Raw genomic sequence first — 7,524 nt, 5'->3', positions numbered from 1 at the left:
ACACACTATACCAGGCATGTACAAACAGTGGCCCTCCAGCTGTTGTGAATCTACAAGTCCCAGCATGCCTTGACATAGTTTTAGCATTCTCTAATAGCAAAACGGTGGCAATGCATGATGGGACTTGTCGTTTTACAACAGCTGGAGGGCCATAGTTTGGACATGCCTGCACTATACCAAACAGATTGAGCAATAATGCACAATATGCTTCATAAATAGGGGCAACGGCGCACATTAAAAATTTGCACCATAATGCCCATTACATGTTAAGCCACACACCATAATCTCCATTACGTATTATGCCAAACACCATAATGCCTATTAAAATTTATGCTACATGCTACACGTGTTGCTTACCTACATGTTCATTGCCAGGGGTTCCATGTTTATTGCCAGGGGTTCCATGCTCGTTGCCATGTGGGATTACATGCTCATTGCCAAGGGGGAATACATGCTCACGGTAACTGGGGGACAGCCGCCGCCGGGCAGAAATGACAGGACAGCCGGGCAGAGAGCAGGGGGCTGCACAGCTGTATTCAGAGCACTGCTATTTGAAATAATACCCCTTTCACACCAAAAAATGCAGGGACTTACCCGGGAATATGGTCCCAGAATCATGCAGGGACATTCCCGGACTGGCCCCTTTTACACCAGCCTAGTCCCTGCATTTTCTGGGGTGAGGGGGAGAGAAAAACCACCCCCACCCCCCTTTAAACAAACAGCTATATCTTCAGAACCAACTGACCCGTTTACATGTAGGCTTCGAATGATTTTCGTCCCGTGAAACTGGGCCGTTTGGTTCCAGAGAAATCTGTCCTCAAACAACATGAACAGCCATGAAATTACATTTCAGAAATGAAAAAAAAAATTGGTTTACCCAGGGCCGGCGCCACCACTAGGCAGCTCTAGGCATTTGCCTAGGGCGCCGGCCTCTGGAGGGCGGTACTTTGTAGTACCGTACAGAAGCTGAGGCCGCTGCACCCCCTGAGGAGGCAGGTGAGCGTTCCCCTGTCCCCCGTTCCGACACCCCCGTCTCCCATTCCGCCCATCCCCCCCCCCCCCCGTCCAGACCGGGTCAGAGAAAGCAGCTTCTCCCAGGTCAGAGGAAGCAGCTTCTTCCACTGCCCAGTGGAAGCAGCTTCTCCCGCCTCCCGACCTTGTCTGGATGCGCTGTGGCGAGGAGGGAAGGGGGAGTGTAGGGAGCAGCTGGAGAGTGCCGAACCCGCACCCCCCGTGGATCACTGCAAACGCCGGCTCTGACCCGGTCTGGACGCGCTGTGGGGAGGAGAGGTAGGGAGAAGCTGGAAAGTGCCGCGGCCCCCCCGCGCCATGGAGCAGGTAGATGGTGGGCGCATCCCCCCCCCCCTGGGACCGGGTCAGAGAGGAGGGGGGCGGGGGACGGGATGGGTGCCTGGGGCGCTGATAGAGGTTACACCGGCCCTGGGTTTACCCGCAATATCTCTAGAACCAATGAACCCATATAGACCAGGTATCAGATTGAAGGCCCAGCGATTTGGGTTCGACTGAGATCAACCTCGAGCTTCTGTGTTGCCGGAGGGGGAACTGGCAGCCGTTGGAACCGGGTGGAGTTCAGAATTAGTGGGTCCCATGTTATCCTATGCTCCAGCTTTGCCTGGCGGTATCTCCAGTTCCATGGGGGCTAGCGACACGGGGCTGTGCTCGTTAGAAAGCCCTTGCCCTCAGCTACAAAATGGGCCTATTTGGAGAGTGGGCATGGAGCTGTAGCTCCATCAGGCCCATTGTTAATCCGGCCCTAATGTAAGGGCTATTTTGCTTGAACACCAGTGTGTCAGATTATATTTATTGATCTGTGCATCTTTCAATTCTGAACCACACAGAAACTTTTCTCACTGGTTTACTACAGCCGTTTTCTGGTTAATAAGTTGATTGCCATAATATTATTTTGAGATTATTACGATGGCACTTTTTTATATAGCATACTATTCAGTGTATAAACCCAGTGCTTGTCTTGGGTATTTATTAATTTAAAGTCTACTTCCAGAGGGATCAAAGATAGTCCAAAAGGCCAGCTATCCCATCTTCACAAGAGTAGTATTCATTTCACAGCGCTGTTGGGATTCAGGCCTGGATGGAGTATACCTTATCTACAAAGAAGATTGCAAACTCACAGGGCCGGTGCAAGGCACCGGAGCGCCCCAGGCGAGTCGGGGTGGGGGCGCCCCGGTGACGGGGGGAGGGAGGGGGGGTGGTACCTGTGTAAAAAAATTGCCTAGGGCGCCGGCACCTGGAGGGCGGCAGTTCGCCCCTCACCCCCAGTGAACTGTAAAAAAATTGCTGCCCCGGCGTCCCTGCAGTGCTGGGGCGGTCAGAGGTGTCCGTGCCGTCAGGGCTGCCAAGAGAAATTCTGGGCCCCGGTACAACAACTTCCCAGGGCCCCCATTTCACATACAATACCGCTATAATAAGCTAAAAAAAACATAGAGGGAAAAATCTGTACACACAAACACACTCACATAGGGCCCAATTCAGACCTAATCGCATGGCTGCAAATTCGTACAGCGGACGATTACTGATGTACTGAGCATGCCTATGGACTTCAATGTGTGTGCACAATTCAAACCAGCGATTAAGTTCTGCTACAGTACGTTTTCTATTAGCAATCCGTTTACAAGGTGATTTAATAGGAAGCCATCATCTAGGGCTGTAGCCGAACATTAATTGGGAAGGAAAGTGCTAGCCGTGCCCCCACAAAAAAAACATTGGGGATATCAGAGATAGCACAGGAGTGCCCAAGCCTGTAAAGGTGCGTACACACGTACAGATTTTTCTGTCTGATCTTTCTGGTGGAAACAAAAACCTGGAAATGTATAGGAGCAAATGATAATCAAAACATTGTTCCCAAACCCTTCGAAAACATACAGTGATCAGTCAGACAAATTTAAAGTTTAAATCATTCAACAAATTTATCAAAGCATATATTTTTTTCTGTTATCTTGCATTTGGTTGGAAATTTTTGATTGTCATATGCTCCCATACATTTCCATGTTTTTGTTCTCACCATAGATCAGACAGGAAAATCTGTACGTGTGTATGAACCTTTAGGGAAGGGTTTTTGATGTCAGCTCCAGCCATGATCAAGCTGATTTTATTGCAGCCACCGAGTAAATCCCTGGCTACTCAGAGCTAGCGATTAGCGGTGACCAGTGAAAAAAATCATTCCATAGTGAGCGTCTCACAAATGGAGTTACTGTAGATATTTTTGCGCAGCTGCAAATAGATTAGTAGCAGTACACATCTACTCACACAACATGCCACATTAGTTCGCAAGGTGGGATTTCACTATAGTGGAGCGGTTTGTACCTGATTACCCCCATACTGTATATATAAAGACATACAAATATAGACATACATATACAGTGTTCACTCAAGGATTTTTTTATGCACCCGTCCTCCCCCCCACAAGGCTTAGATGGGAGGCACTTGGAATAGCTGACCTGCCACTTTCAGCAGAGCACCAGTCATAGCCTCAATGCAGAAAAATACAGGTGTCATTTCTACTTACATACAGCCAGATACTCTGTATCATTGGTAGCTCATACTCTCCAGTGAGCACCCAGGCAAGTAATGCCCCTTTCAGACCGCACTTTTTAACCGGTATTTTGCCGTTTTTTAACCGTTTCAAAACGGTTATATGTGCGGTCTGAAAGGTGCAGAACAGATATACCGTTTTAAAAAAGCAGTTTTTTAAAACGGTTAAAATGGAGAGTCCTACCCGTTTCAGACCCGGTATTTTGGAACCAAAATCGGGTCTGAAACGGTATTTAGGACCCAGCCAATAGGGCGTCCGCTCTGTGCATATCTAATGAGCAGACCAGTGTGTCATTAGATATGCACAGTCAAACCCAGGAGGCTCGCCCCTCCTGCACCCCCGCACTTCATTGCCCCCAGTCATACTCACCTGTGTCCGCAGCTTGGTACCTCCAGGCAGATCGGGCAGCAGGAAGTCGGCGGAGGACAGGGCAGGAGAGTTCTTGTGGGAACGGTGCTGCCGGTGCTGGGACGAGGACACCAGGCTCCGAAACATGGTGGCGGCCGCACCGTCACCTCAGCGGCTGCAGCGGGACTACTACTACTTCTGACGTCACCTGCGCTACACGCGTCACCATGGAGACCTTCCAGTACCCGGCTGCCCGAAATCTCCATCCAGGACCCGCCACTGACGAGGTATTGTATCCCCCCCCCCTAGGCATTTCAACCCCCCACCCCACTGGAGGCACCCCCACCCCAACCCCAACCCCCTGGAGGCACCCACTTCCCTAGAGGCACCCCGAGTTCTCGCCCTTCCGGATAAACGGCACACTTTCACAACGCAAACCTGCTTTAAACCAGGTATTTTCATGCGATGTGAAAGGGCTCTGACCCGTTTTTAAAAACGTTTTAAATACCTGGTTTAAGCAGGTTTTGCGGTGTGAAAGCAGCATAATTTGCTGTCCCTGTCAGCAGATGAGTGCCGGGCAGTCCATTAGCTATATATATATATATATATATATATATATATATATATATATATAGTGAGTGTGTGTGTGTGTGTGTGTGTGTGTGTATGTATATATATATATATATATATATATATATATACAGATCAATCAAAGATAGAAAGAATCTATATAAGTTACATATTAAGCCAGGCAGGGCAGACAAATCAATGCACTTACAGGAAGCAGTGCAGCGTTTTTTAGTATTTACTTGGTCTGTCTTCATTTTCTGGGTCAGTGCACAGTGAGCTCAAGCCCTCAGCTCCTCCGGCTCCACCGCACTTTCCCCTCCGAGTCCCTGGTCTGTCACACGTGTAGGCTCAAGTTGCAGCATCCGGTCCCAGCTGCTGCAGTCTGCAGATACAGTCAGACCTGCGAGATGATGAAATCATCATCTCACGAGAGTCTCTCTCTCTGCACGGAAGCTCCGCAGCGGTGGACCGGACGCCTCTGACACTGTCAGTGACTGTCTGCACGCCCTCAGTGACAGACACAGTAAGCACCCGCTCGCCTCTCCTCCATTAATTTACCGCCACCCGCGCTCCCGAGTCCCGCTACACAGAACCGCACGGCGCACACACTATGTCTTAAAAAAAAAAAGTGTGTTTGTGTGTGTCCTCGGACCCGGGCCCCCTGATAGGCCCGGGCCCAGGTAAAATGTACCCGCCCCCCTCCCCTCTCGGCGGCCCTGCTTATTGGGTGGGGAAGGAACAGGTTCATGAAAATATGACCAGTTGGGATTACTTGAGGACCAGAGTTGAGAACTAATGAACTGGAATGACTACTATATATATTGCTAAAACTTGGGAAACAATTACTCTCAGGATGGTACACACTCATCGCCATGAGTGAAGTTCTACGTTGAATGGTTATACTTGGGAACTAAATGGGTTGGTGATCTGATCAACGAACTAGCATTAGTTCCAAGACTTTTAGTGAAAAACAAGATCTAGTGTATATACATAGCAGAGGGAAGAACTTGTATCAGGCCCAGAGCTTTCATTGTGCAGATGGTTTAGGCCAAGGTTTGAAAGTTTATCCTTCGATTGAAGGGTGGGGGTACTTGATGGGTAGCTATATGGAAACACATGATTGAGATATTCCCATGGATAGGCCCTAAGTAGTTTTTATGATTTACTTTTTTAATGATGTGGGCGTGGTCACGCCATTTCCCCTGTTGTACTGTCTTGAACAGTTAGACGCAGATTAATTGATTGGAACTGTGGCTTACAACATAAGGCATAGGGGCTGCATTTACATCTAATTAGGTCTTGTACTATATACTATTTTCCTCTATTACAGAGTAGAATTTCTGTTCTGGTTGTACTTATCCTATACTGTAGGTCAAGATACAAGATAAAACCAAAAGTCCATAAAAAATACCGACAAACGCAATGTTAATTTTTCATGAAATGCTGATTCCTTTATTATACATTATACATAAAGTGTATCTTCTGCTTAGAAAATGGTGCTTACTAGTGCTACATACCTGTACAGTATGTATATACTATGCTAGTTATATTTCTAAACTGTCACCTTGACAACAATAGCACAAATACCTCCCTCTCTCTGTCCTTGTACTGCACTGTTTGTCACAGACTGTATCTTACGGTATGACTCACATGCATTACGATTTAACAATGCAAGAAGTGAGGGGGAGGATGGGTTATGGTGTGGGGGAGTAAGAGCAAGAGCAATTGATGGGATAATCATGAAATCTTCTTAATTTTATGTATACAATTTCACTATTAAACTGATGCTATTCTTAAACATGTCTGCTGCAGCTTTAGTAAATTAGCAAATTGTAACATAGTTGCAAATTTTGCATTAACCCTGCCAACATTGCTGTGAGAGAGCCTCAAAATATCCGCTAAAATTGCAAGGGTCCCTCACAGCGAATGTTTTTTTAGTATAAATAAATACAAATATAGCTAAGTCAATTCATTGCAGTTCAGCTAAATATTGCACATAAAAAATAACAGTAGCTGTGAGCGACGATGGAATTTTTAGCGGATATTTTGCACATCTCTCACAGCAACGATGGCACTCAAGGGGTTAATTACAGTTACCTAGTAACTTTCCGCTTTAAATCTATAAGGTTGGATGTCTCCTTTAACAGAGAGTGGTCTGCACACCAATTTGAAGAAAAAACATCTTTATGTTGATGAAAAAGATAAAGCACATGGCATTACATAGGAATAAAAAAACAGGTAAAAAGGTGCAGGTTACTTATCCAAAGCCCATCATAACGTCATAGGGGGACCTGTCACCAACTCCAGAGCATGTGATGGGCTTTGGATAAGTAACCTGCACCTTTTTACCTGTTTTTTTATTCCTATGTAATGCCATGTGCTTTATCTTTTTCATCAACATAAAGATGTTTTTTCTTCAAATTGGTGTGCAGACCACTCTCTGTTAAAGGAGACATCCGACATATGCAATTTCTTATGTGATCTGGCACCCTGCTTTACACCTGTTGGTGTGCGGTTTTTCAATTGTACATATATTAAATCTATAAGGCATATAGGAATCACATTTAAATGCCCACAGACCAAGTTTATATAACTGAAAAATTCAGAAATTAACCATTTTAAGCTGTTAATTCCGAATTGAATTTTTTTTATGTTATTTGATGCGTGTTTCTGATTAGGTCTGGAGTGTAAATATATCTGCTTAAAAGCCTAAAGAATACAGGGGCTTAATATAATAACCTGCGAAAAGCCGGAAATGCGGGAGTTCATGCAAGTCTGGATCGATTTTCCGATCGAGTGTCCATCATTTGGGTATTGCCAGGTTGGTTTTGACATGTAAATGATTGGCGCTTAAAAAAATTGGGCTATTATGTTTGTCACCATATCAATTTTATTTCTGCTGTATAAGGGTCTCTTATGCTGGCCACACAATGGCTGATCCAACAAGACCAATGTCAGGGGCCCTTCTGAGTGCTATCTTTTACTTCCTCATCTAGTGTGTATGGGGCTTAGAGGAAAAGAAACACACCCAAAGC

This window comes from Crinia signifera, chromosome 6, assembly GCF_055691185.1.
Source record: "Crinia signifera chromosome 6, ASM5569118v1, whole genome shotgun sequence".
In the NCBI taxonomy this organism is placed as follows: domain Eukaryota; kingdom Metazoa; phylum Chordata; class Amphibia; order Anura; family Myobatrachidae; genus Crinia; species Crinia signifera.
Note: the sequence above shows the minus strand (reverse complement) of the source record.